This window comes from Nyctereutes procyonoides, unplaced genomic scaffold, assembly GCF_905146905.1.
Source record: "Nyctereutes procyonoides isolate TBG_1078 unplaced genomic scaffold, NYPRO_anot_genome, whole genome shotgun sequence".
NCBI classification, from domain to species: Eukaryota; Metazoa; Chordata; class Mammalia; order Carnivora; family Canidae; genus Nyctereutes; species Nyctereutes procyonoides.
In genome coordinates, this window is record NW_026575160.1 from 11,778,008 (window position 1) to 11,791,196 (window position 13,189).

A 13,189-nucleotide genomic window follows, 5' to 3' on the forward strand; every position below is an offset into this window, starting at 1 on the left:
TAAGTTGTCAAATTTACATGTGTACTCTTGTTCATAGTATTCCCTTATTATCCTTTTATATATGTGCAAGATCTATAGTCATATCCTGTTTCCTTCCTGATATTGGTCATTGGTTATTTCCTTTTTTTTGGTCAATTTTTGCAAAAATTGTCAATTTTATTGATCTCTTCAAAGAACCAGTTCTTGCATTGATTCATTGATTTTCTGTTTCATTGATTTTTCATTATTTGTTTTTATTTTCAATATTCTCAGTTTCTGCTCTAATCTTTATTATTTTATTCTTTCTGCTTTCTTTGGGTTTCTTTTGCTTTCCTTTTCTACATTCTTAAGGTGAGAGCTTAGATAATATATTTGAGACTTTTCCTTTTTTTTAATGCATGCCTTTCATGCTGTAAACTGCTTACTGCATACTGCTCCATACTGCTTTAGCTATGTCCCACAAATTTTTACATGCTGTATTTTCATTTTCATTCAGTTCAATATATTTTTTAAAATTTCGCTTGAGACCTCATCTGTGACCCATGGATTACTTAAAAATGTGCTATTTTGTTTCCAAGTATTTAGAGTACTTTCCTGAATCTTTCTTATTAATTTCTATTTTGATTCCAATGTAATCAAAAAACACATTCTGTATTATTTCTTAAATTTGTTAAGATTTGTTTTATGATCCAAAATATGATCTTAATTTGTATATATCCCTTGGATACTGCTATTGTTGGATGGAATATCTTATAAACGTTGCTTCAATCCTGCTGCTTAATGATGTTCCTAGGATTCTTCTATATTCATACTGATTCTCTGTCTGGTTATCCTATCAATGCTGAAAGGCATAGTGAAGTCTCCAGCTATAATTGTGAATTTGTCTGTTTTTCCTCTCAGTCCTGTCAACTGTTATTTCATAGATTTTACAGATCTGTTGTTTGGTGCATACATACTTAGGATCACTATGTCTTCTTGAAGGGTTGACCCTTTTATCATTATGTAATATTCCTCTCTGTCTTCAGTAATTTTCTTTACTTTGAAATCTACTTTATATGATATTAATATAACCATTCCTGCTTTCTTTTGATTAATGTTTTCATGCCAAATCTTTTTCATACTTGCCTTTATTTTTATATTTGAAATGAGATTGTTACAAACAACATATATTGGGTTATGGTTTTAACTATATTCTACCTCTATCCTTTGATTTGTGTATTTAGAATGCTTGCTTTTTTTTTATTTTTAGACTGCATTTAATGTAATTATTGACATATTAGGACTTCAGTTGTCCATCCAAGGAGAAGGGAGTACTTCTTGTTACTGCTGGATGGGAATGCAAGTTCTGGCTCCCTAGGTGGTCTCCACTGACATTGCAGAAAGAATGGGCCTTAATACTAACCAATGGGGGTAAAAGTCCTGATTCCCTCCTTGGCCTCTTTGGCACCACCCCAGCAAGGAAGGTAAGCTGCCTTGTTACAGTATTGTGAGGTTGGAAGTCTAGGCTCCCAGTTGGCTTTTGCTGGGGGCGGGGAGGAGGGGAGTCACAGTTTTATTTCTGTGGTGTTTGGCTGTAGCAAAGTAGTTATTGTCTAAAAGTTTTTATCTTGCTAGACTGTCCTTTCCCTGATCCTTTTACTAGAAAGAGCAGGGTTTTGTTGAGACTTCTTTTTTGCCTATTCCTGTTGTTGGCATTTCCAGATGTCAGCTCCAAATCTGCAATAAATGGGGCAAAAGGAAAATTCAGGAAAGTCACCACAAGTTTGGTCCTTGGGTCCTGAGGTCTTTTGCCAATCTGCTTTCTTTTCTCCATTTCTCAGAATCTTTTTGTTAGTTTTGTATATGATGTGCTTGTGTATTAATTATGCTTTAAATTTTCTATGCAGTAAGATGTTTTAACATTTTAAAAACCTTTCTAGTCCCTCCATGGCTAGTCAGTTCTTAGAGATAGCAAAAGACTTACCATGAGCATGCCTTTGAAATGTAAGCTAACAAATCCAGGCCCATAGCTCCCCATCTGGCCTGTGCACCCCAGGAGGCAATATTCTCTGCCTTAATCATCCCAGGGCCAAATGCCAGACAACTAGAGACTGTAGCCCAAAGTCCACTTGAAATTAGTCAAACTAGCCAATCTTAAACTGTTTATCCTGCCCTGCCTTGCCTCTGCCAGGAAACCCCATAAAGTCTTCTGGCCTAAGCTCTCCCCTCATCCCTGCTTCTGTTTCCTGACCAAAAGCTAGTGTTCCTTCTGCAACTCTGCCTGGTGAGTCCTCTTTCTCCTACATCATCCATTTTTAAATTTCTACTTGATCATCTCATCATTCCACAAATATGCTATTTTTCCATCTTAAAAAAAATCGCCCAGGTACACTTCAACTTTTTGCTCACCTTTGCAAAAATCTCAGAGGAGCTGCCATTAGTCTTCTATTCTCAAATCCACTTCAATCAGGCTTTCTTCCCCAACAATTCGTGAAAACTGTTCATGTCAAGTCACCAATGACCTCATTGTTGCTAAAGCTGATGATCAGTTCTAAGTTCCTACTTTATTTGACAATTAGTAACAGTGATCACTCTCTTGTCCTTAATGCACTTCTTCATTTGGCTTCCATGTCACCTCAGCCTCTATTTCATTGGCTGCATCTTCTCCACCCCCTCCCTCTGCTGGCTTCTCTTCTCCCCAACTTACTAAAGTGGAAACACATTGGTTCTAGGACTTAGTCTTTTATACTCACAACATTTACCCTTTTAGTGATCTCATGCAATCTCATGGTTCTAAATACCATCTATAGACCACAACTCACAAATTTTTCTCCACTATGCAGACCTCTCAATTGAATTCTTGACTCATGCATTCCACTGCCTATTCAACCTTTTCTCTTCTCAAATGTTGTGATAGATATTTAAAATTCAATGTATCTAAAACTGAGATAACTATCTCATTCCATAATTCTGATTTGCACTCAGCCTTTCTCATCTTAGCTGATGGCAACTCCAGCCCATCTCCACTGTTATCCAAGCTCTTCATTTCTTTTCTCAGATGTCACCTGCTCATTGAAACCCATCCTGACCACACTGTCTAAAATTACATCCCTCACTTCTGATCAATCTTACCATGCTTTATAATTTTTCCTTTTCTCCCTGTTTAGCATAAATAATCCTCAAACAACAAGTAATTCACTTATTTACATGATTATTATATTTTTGCCCTCCACAAAAACAAGGGTCTTTGCTCTGTTTACTAATGTATCCCAACTTTGTTGCTTTGTTCACTGGTTTATCTTGTATTTATGTGCACCTAGATGCATTCATAGCATATAATATGTGTTCAGTAAATATTTAGTTACTGAACAAATCTTGCTTATGTTAAAAAAAAATCTCCCTGGATGCTGTTTGGCTATGGATTGATGGAGATGGGGAGAGATCATTTATCAGGAATGTTTTCACCTGCAAATAATAAAATAATATGACCGTTTTGTATTAAAGAAATAAGAGCTATTTTTCACTTAGAACATGATATGTGAAGGTGTTGCTTTTGTATCTAGTATATTAGAGTTAATGTCTCTGTGATGCAGGTGCCATTCCTCTCATGTTCAAATGGATGTAGCATCTTTGGCCATAAAAAAATCCAACGAAACAAACTATATTCTAGGCAAGGAGAAAGAGAAAGGCAGATGAGGTGTTCTTGGCAATCAGGGCAAAGCTTAGGCAAAGATAGAGAAGGAGAAATCCAAACAGACTTACAGTATATTTTTGTTATGGATTGAGGAGGTGGTAAAGAAAAGAGAGGTGTTTATTTGTTTTTAATGAGAAATTGTGGAATGGTAGAAGCATTTATGAAAGTGGTTCAAATCCGGGTGAAAGAGACCTGGAGAGAAAAAAAAAATCAAGGTTTCCAGTTTGCATATACAAATTTGGAGATGCTTGCCCATCATCTAAGTGTAGATGCCAAGTAAGCAGGTGGATATACAAGTCTAGCAGAAATGGGAGAATTTGGGGCTGGAGATACATACTGGAGAGCTAGGAGCATATGAATAATATTTAAAGCCATTGACTAGATGAGATCACCAGGAAATGAAGATGGAGAATGTCCAACATTGAGCCATGGATAAAGGTGGGAAGGAGAAAGAAATAATAAAAAAGACTGAGACAGAGAAGAATGGAGAAAATTGGGAAAACTTTGTGTCATTGAAGCATGTAAAGAGAACATTTTAAGAAAATGTTCTTAACCTTTTAGAGTCCCAGTCTCCTCATCTGTAAAATGAAATGAATCACAGTGGCTGTCTCCTAATATGTTTAGGAGGATGAAATTCTACATCTGTAAATGCCTGGCATACTGACTCACTGTGACAGGCACACAAAGTCTGTACCCCTCCCCTTTGGGTAGTTTCCTAGGTCATGTTACCAGACCCATGGGAAGAGATAATATTCCAGAGAACCTTCTTATATTCCAACAGGATGTGTTGACTCAGTATGGTAAATAACCACTTGTCTGGGAAAATATTTATGCAGGATGAATAGAACAAATATTGATTTTGTTTTATCCTGGTATCCATGTAACTCAAGGGCAAAGAAGACTCAGTACATGAGTTTTAGAAACAGTAAATGTGCTGCTGCATCTTTTCCAGTTTCTATTAGTAATGAATGTATTAACACTTGCTTGATGAATAAATGAATGAACACATCACATAAAAGGAAATGACATAATGTCTATCCCAGAGCAGCATTAACATATTTGTGAGTGTATCTGTGTTAATTATCTTAAGATGGTTAACGTAGTTGATTCCATAATGGTGTTAAAAAGTCAGTATTGCTTTTTTCTCTAATATTACACACCCTGAACTACTGCCCACTCCGCAACAGATGAGTGGTGAGGCCATCACCACTATAGGAAACAAAAACTCAACTCAGAAAAGATGAGCTCTACCCTCTGGAAAGTGGATATAACATGTGCATTCTCTGTTACATGTTAAGGCCAGGATTAGCTGCTAGGACCTCTTCATGTAGTTATACCTGTAAGTGTGTTTGTGGTTGTGTCTAGTTTCCTGGGCAAACAAGGTAAATTCATGTCCTGACAAAGGAGTGCGAGCTCATTTGATACCAGGAAATATTTACCCACTTAGAGTCAAGAGAACAGAAATCGGAGTGAAAAAATCAAGGGAATGTAATGTAAGGTGAGGACAGTATTGGGGTTCGTTTTATTTATAGTGGTTCTGAGTTCTTACAGTCAAACATTTTTCTTCTGAGGCACAGGAATCCCTCAGTCAGTTACGCCTCCCATTAAGTCTCTGATGCTTGATTTCAGCTCACGTCATGATCTCAGGGGTCGTAAGACCGAGTCCCACCTTGGGTTCCGTGCTTAGCACAGAGTCTTCTTGAGATTCTCTACCTCTCCTTTTGCTCCTCCCCCTGCTCTCGTGATCTCTCTCTCTCTCTCTAAAAATAAATAAATAAATCTTAAAAAAAAAAAACCCACACACATTTTATCCTTACCTCTTGGTGGCATTTTGAGCTTCCCGCCCCCCTTTTTGCTCTCTTTGCAGCTTATTTAGAAACACTCTGAAAAAACCAGTGGTAATAATTTAAATATGACCCATGTAAAACTAGCCTGACATTTGGGATGCCAGGTTCCTGAGAACTGTTCAACAACACTTAACATATCAGCCCTCTTTTCCCTTCACTAGGGAATGACTTATGTACAGACATCAGGGGATATGGTTAAATGGTTATAGAACCTAATTTAAACTTGTTTTTAAACAGCAAGAGATATACACTGGGCTGAAGAATCCATCTTGCGGCTGCCTAGAGCCATTTTTTTTTAATCACTCTTTTATGCAGCATCCCTGGAAAGTCATCCATTTACCCAACAGAGGGAGCAAGGACTCCTGCAAGGAAGCATTTCGTTGCTCACTGAACACATATTTGAAGCACTGTTTTGCAGTTTGAAAATTTTCAATCTGTTGCACCCTTCAAATCTTGGCTGGTGGAGACATGGCCTAGCAGATCACATTCCCAGAGTTTTGCTGGCAGTACTGACAAAATGAAATGAAGAAGCCAGTAAAATAAAAGCCATCTTGCTATTATGTGGAGTTCAGGAAACCCTGCTCAAAAATTTAATGTTTGTTAAATGGAAAGGGAAATAAGATATCCTCCAGTGCCCACTAAAAACTTAATGATTTTCCTGGCAGGCCTTAAAGAAAGGACAAACCACAGTTCCAAGTTCAATTTCATATGGCCCCTTGAGAAAGAAGTGAAAGCAAAAAAGAAAAACTGATCAGGAGCAGGTTTTTGCCACTGGTTGTCCCTTCCAACCCATGTGAGCCAGTGGAATGAGAGCTAACATTAAGGGTTGGGGTGTTGTTGTTGTTGTTGTTGTTGTTTACTCATTGCCTATGGGAGGCACTAGGAACCCAGTTGTGGTGAATGGCAAGGAGCTGGACTTGAAAGTCTAAGCTAAGCCTAAGATAGGTCCTTGGAGACAAGGCTGGCAGTAGTTAGGGTCAGCAGTGTTGCTGGGCAGCCTGGGTTGAATTAGAAGAGGGTAGGTGACTGGCCTGTGGACAAGATGAGAGGCATGGGGACATCAGACAAAAAGAGCTAATTCTTACTAGGCACTAGCTACACCCCAGGCCTGGTACCAAATATATTACAAGGCTTACCTGTTTGTTCCGTGAAGGTTAGAGTTATTGCTCTTGGTTTACAGATGGAGAAATTGATGCTCATCCATCCCAACCCCCGCCCCTGCCCCCACAAAGCTTGCTCCAAGAGTTAATGGGGAACCAGGACTCAAATCTAGAAGATACGACTCCAGAACTGAGCCTCATCATATGGTGCTAGATCGGGCCTCTATGACGCAGCAGCTGAGTTCCTAAATTGGAGTGTGACAGTGACATCCTCCTCTTCTCTTCTCTCTCCTTCCTTCTGCCACACGTCTGCAGGCCTGGCCGCCACCCAGGCTCACATGCTGACAATGGGAGAGCAAAAGCAAGCAGGGCCCCAGAGAGAGTGAGTAGACGGGAAAGAGACAGGCAGGGCAGGGCCCCCGAGAGGAAGATGCTGGCTGCTAGGAACATGACAGCTGATAGGAAGGAGGGAAACACACCTCACATCCCATATTGACTCTTCAAAAATCTGTTCGCTTAAACTTTGAGAGAAATCTAACCTTTTTCTCTATGATTGTTGAATTGTTTCATCAAGAAGTCAAAATAACGAAGCTGGGACAGGATAATAGGCAAAGAGTGGATCAAAACCCACATTATGAAATAATATAATCTAAGAGAATAATTTAAATTGGTATTTTGGGTTGTGGGAGGAAAAAAAGTTATAGCTAATATAGTGTACTATGTTGCAAATTGTTTGCTGTCTTTATATGCTTGGAGGGCTAGCCAGGGAAGGAGGGAGCTGACTGGGTCTGTATGGCTTCCAGAGATGCACTAATAGGAGATAGGAAATTCTAATCAAAAAGGACTTTTGAGCAGTGAATGGTCACCCCACAAAGCAGAGATTCTTCATCAAGGAACATAGCTAAGCAGAAGCTAGATCTTTGGTCAAAAGTTGGCTGTGTGTTACAGTCTCCGGAAAGGCTTCTTAAAATGTTGATGTCTTGGCATCATTCCCAGAAATTCTAATTTAATCCATCTGGGGTAGAACCCCAATATTGGGGGTTTTTAAATTCCCCCAATGATTCTAATGTGCAACAAACTTTGAGAACCACTGAGCTAAATCTTTCACCAGGGATGCCAGAGAACAGACTCCCACTGTGAGTAGGTGGTTGGACCAGATGATCTCCAATGCCCTTTTCTGTTCTAAAATCCTAAATTTTCTGACTAAGGCCCTTTACTGTGCATTTTTTGCTACCAATGATGGCTACCAACAATATTGCGATCAACTATTAGTCAAAGAGGGCTACAATTGTTAATGTGGAAGAAAGTAACAAGCTGTAAGCAACAAAAGACCACATCCACTCTATTGGATTCCTGTCTCTTCAAAATTACACTCAAGGAAAAGAAGCTAAGAAAATGCATGATAAATTTAGAATGTCATTAATCCGAAACCACCCTTCTTCTCTGGCTCTATATCCTGGCACACTGGCACATGAATTGTTTCTGGAAAGTGATAACAGCCATGCCCATGGATATATTTGCATCACGAGCATTCAATCTAATTATTTCAAGGGAGAAAGGGATTTGGGGTTGAAAAGAATTTTCCAGAGGCCAAAAAGAGTGTCTGTTCTGACTACCAGTCGAAAAGCCGAGGAAGTGCCCTCCTGCCTCAGTCTGCACTTGATACCCCTGCCATCTTGCAGCATTTTTCTCACTCCTCGATCTCAGTCTCACATTTGGCAGAAACCACCAGAATCCTTTCAAGCTGCAGTCTGAGCTCCACACAGGCCTGCACTGATCCCACAAAGGGACTGACAAACATGATTGCCACAGGACTATTTAAAGACAGAAGCACAGGACTGGTATCAACATAACCGCATCCAGTAGACGCCAAAAGGTTCAGGGAGTACTGCCTGGTGGAAACAAATTCTCAGTCTCATATCAGCCCACCAGGATCCTGCAGCGTGACTTTGGACAAACTGTGCCCCCCTTGGTGCCTCGGTAACCTTAGAAGCTGAACAAGCACAGAAATGCTGACTCACTTCAGAGGGGGCTGAGCGAAAGGGGCCCTGCGTTATCACAGGAAAGCAAGCTAACCTGAGGTTTCATGGGCCTGGCCTAGAATCCCCAGAAATTTTAACTTGACACAGCTTTGTGTTTCCTGCAGCAGGAAGGCATGTGATGGACAGAGGAGCTCAAGTGAAGCCACTCAAAGCTTTGTCTGCAGGAAAATCCCAAAGTTTAATGTTTGGGACACTACCCTCTCCTTAAAAAAAAAAATAAATAATAATAATAATAATTTTAAAAAATTTTAATTAATGAAGAAAAAGGTATGGTAAACTGCACTGTTCCTCTGTGGGTTAAAAGTTTGATATGTTATATTGATGAAAAATCTATTTCCAACTGTGCACGTTGAACTGTCAAGCAGCTTTGGCAAGAGCAGGGTGGGTTGGCAGACAGACAACTCCCTCATGTGTGGGTAGAACCGTTTAGAAACCTCTGAGCCCTGGGGAGGGGAAGGATGCTGGGAAAAGAGAAATCAGACTTGGACTCTGAAAGGCCTCTTTTAAATAGAAGTACATTTCTATGGCCCCTAAAAATGTTGATATCACCTTGTCAGGCAGGTAAATGATGATTGGTGAGAATAGAGGCAATCGCTGATGGACCACCCGCCAGCCTCAGAGGGCAGCAAATGATGGGGAAGCTGGAAGGAGGCTGGGAAAGAGAAGAAAGCAAGCTATAGCCCCACCCACCACTGAAGAGAGGTCATTTCTCATCCGGTTACAAGGAGAGAAAAGGAAGTAAATATTATAGGAGGAGACTGGGGCACACAAAACCAATTGGCTAAAGGGTATCTCAAAGAGGGACTAAACTGCAATGAGTGTATTTTCCTAAATAACAATTTGGAACCTGATCTATCATCTCTACCTTCTCTCTCCCACTATCCTGAGCAAGGAAATATCTTGAGGAAATACTCATCTTTATTCTTGCCTGAAAGTCTCTTCATCCAGTTGGCTTCACCCACCTTCATCCGTGCCCCACTTGAGCACCCCACTCTTGCAGCCATACTTGGCTTGTTTTTGTTATGACTCCGTAGTAGTCCACCACAGATACCTTGAACTCAGACCAGTTGCTCCTCAGCCAAATCCCCTTGTGCAGTTAACTCCCTCTCTCTCTTTGTTCTCACTGTCCCTGCCTGCTGAGACCTCCTAAGACCTCCACTAGGTTCTCCCGAATCCACCCATTGTTCCAAGCCCAGGAGTTCTCTGCAGGTTCTACTTCCTGTCCTGTGTACCCTGAATCATCCTGATGGTTCATCTAGTCACCCACTCCTTCTCAGTGACCCTCCCTCCTCACCACCCTTCCACCCCCTCTCATGAGCCCCGCTTACCCTCCTAACCTCCGGCATCTGTGCTGCCAAACACTGCTTGGAAAAATAACACAAATGTAAATCACAGTCACCACAGTTGATGGTTTCCATCCTCTGCTGTGCACTCGGTGCTCTTGGCAAGTTTGCCTTGCCCCATCAGCTCTCCATAGCCATCTCACATCCCCTATTCCAACCTCAACCCAACCCATCTGTTCTCACTGATAACCTTTGCTTCCACTGCACAGAGAACAAGAAGTCAAAAACATTCCTTCCCACCACCCACCCCAGTCTCACCATCCAATTTATCCATATCTGCATCCATGCTTGCCAACTCCCGCTGGTCGGGAGGGAAGAAGGAACCTCCTGGATGTTTGAAACCATTGCCTCCTTCCCTCTCTGTGATCTCAAGCTCGTCCTTCCTTTGCCCCTGGTTTCCTGCCTTCAACTTTATACCTGCTCCAGACCCTGCTCTTTCCAAAACAACAGAAGGACAACTGTAACCGATTCTGTAGCCCCTTCTAGTTATCACAATGCTCTTTCCTTTCCAGTGAATCCTCTTTAAAAAGTGGATTTGCTTCCAAAGAATCCTTACCACCCATTCAAGGCTTGATCACAGATATGTCATTTCTGTCGACTCCATTGGCATTGCTTTTGCTAAGACAACTGATGACCACTTTCTAGATCTGAGGGATAGTGTTCAGTTTTTATCTCATTGAACTTCACCTTTTTTGAAGCCTTTTCCTCCCTTGACTTTAGTAACTCACCTTCTTCAGTTCTCCTTCTGCCTCCTGAACTGCTCTTAACCCTTACATGTTGTAGCTGGCTAGGACCCTCTCCCCTACGCAGTTTGCCGACTACTGTCCTCACTTCTGTTGGTATCTGCTTGTCACCTCTCCCCCATGAAACCACCACAGTGGTCTTTCTTTTCTCAAAGCTGACATGTCATTATCCTACCTAAAATTGTCTAGTGCCCCCTCAGCACCCGCAGGATGAACCCCTTTTTGTTGTAGTAACCTGTCCTGCTTCATCTCTTTTTCTGCTGAAAGGCATCCTGTGCTGTAGCCATCTGATAAACATGCAAGATGCCTAGCAAACAAGAGCAAAATAAAATAAATATTAATTAGTATCCAATAAGAGAGAATCCTAATAGGAATGAGTTACAGAGGGTTTGACTAATGTTTCCTTATCTTATTTTTTTTAAGATTTTATTTATTTATTCATGAGAGACACAGAGAGAGAGAGGCAGAGACATAGGCAAAGGGAGAAGCAGGCTCCATGCAGGGAACCCGACGTGGGACTTGATCCCGGGTCTCCAGGATCATGCCCTAGGCTGAAGGCTGCACTAAACCGCTGAGCCACCTGGGCTGCCCTCCTTCTCTTATTATTTATTTAAATAATATTTTTTTCATACCTCTTTGTTTTTATAGGACTATTTTCTCAGCCAAGAATGGTCCTTCCCACTTGGTGAATTCCTCTGCTTTCCAGATCCAGCCTAAATTAATGTCACGTCCTCCACAAAGCCACCCTTTGCTTGCCTCTTTGTGGGCTTCCCCTCCTGGCCCACCGGAATTGCTGACTCCCTCTCTTTTGTCCTCAGCATCTTGTAGTACTTCCCCTGCAGCACTTGTCTCCCTGCATCGTAATGTTTTATTCAAGTGTCCATTTCCCTCCCTGGTCTGAGAGCCCCCTCATGGCAGGGACAATGTCTCAATTATCCTTATATCCCCAGAGCCAGCCCATGCCTGCCACACAGGAGGCTTGATGAATGATGAATTTTATCAGGTTGAACCACATGAAATTGCCATTTTTATAGACCATAAATGGTCCAATACCAGCAATTTCTTATGGTTCAACTTATTACCATAAATATTTTCATTGTGTTTCTTCCTGGAGCTGAAAGCTCCTTACAAGCATTGCATAATTAATCTTGAGGAAATTCCTATAGGATAGTAGGAAAACTCATAATCATCGTCTTATAGATGACTCAGTAGCTTGATGGCGGAAGAGGAGCTAGAACCAGATCTTCTAACAGTAATAACCCTCATTCTAGGGTTCACAGTGTTAGATTCATGGAATTCTCGAGTGAGAAAGAAATTCGGAAGATCACATCCCTGGCAGCTTCAGGCAACAAGATACATAAATCATCCTTAAATGGTTTTTGGCCTTTCTTATCATGTGTCCAAAGTTGGAGATGATAGGTTCTCTCACAATAATAATGTATTGTTTTCCTCTTACACCCTCACTAGGCAGTCCACTGCTGACCCAACTGTCTCTAGCTGCACTATATCAATTTCTGACTTTATGGAGATAAAGTAGCTGTGATGTACCCAGCTTATAATAACCCTCCTTCTACTTAGAGCCACTTGTTCTTTCCTCAGTTTTATTTTACTCCTGAAAAAAAACCCTCTTCTCTTTTAAACTCTATTCAAAGGTCTTTCACATCATTTTAATCAAAAGATTTCAGGGTCTTCTATAACAACATTTCCCAGTTTCATTAGACCGTGTTAAAAATGGAACACCCATTATTAACATCCTGCTGACCTAATGTGAGGTGAAATAAAATTTGGGAGACAGGGCTCCATGATCCTTACACACTCCTTTTTAAATATTAAGATAAAATTTAGATGTGATACCCTTGTAAGGGCAGTATAAAGATGTCTTCCTAGCTTTGGCAAGGTTACATCTCTGTTTACATATTCATTATTGCAATTGTCTCTGTTACCACAGGCTCATAATGCCTCCTCATACTTAGACCATACTTGTGCTTTTATAGTCTTGAATAATAATTGAGCTTTTATTCTCTGTCATGCATAATAATTGAGTTTGGGTTTATTTATTGTGCATGCCATCTTGATTGGGTTCTGACTACAACCAATTTTTTTTCTCTATTTTTCTCATTACTTTAAAGTTTGTCCTTCTGGAGCTCTAGCAACCACCCCCATTCTGTTGCCTCCTTCCCTTCTACCACTCAGAATTGTTGTTACCAATAGATACTTAAGGATGGTTTCAGAAAAACCACCTTCAAAGTTAATTTCATTTTATTTCTAAATATTAAATATCTTGGGTGAGAAGCTTCCTGAAGAGTTTCATATTTTGCATTTGCTACACGTTTAACCCTGTGCTAGATACTGTGACAGCTTGCAAAACTCACAGCACTGGAAAGAAGTTCTTCATCCACACAGGTAGTTAACTAAGAATAGGAGATCTCATATGATCAAAAAGATAAAGGAATCATAATAAA

At 40.6% G+C, this 13,189-nt stretch overlaps 1 protein-coding gene across 3 annotated transcripts in view; it reads left to right on the plus strand.

Moving 5' to 3' along the window:
- The first annotated feature begins 2,167 nt into the window (after window positions 1–2,167).
- Window positions 2,168–13,189, plus strand: part of PALS2 (protein associated with LIN7 2, MAGUK p55 family member) — a 197,961-nt gene continuing 186,939 nt past the window's right edge. For 2 of the 3 annotated variants that reach the window (XM_055314735.1, XM_055314737.1), the window contains exon 1: window positions 2,168–2,242. The gene's annotated coding sequence lies outside the window, so the exon portion shown is untranslated. The remainder of the gene's footprint in view (window positions 2,243–13,189) is intronic. The other variant, XM_055314739.1, reaches the window with a different exon arrangement.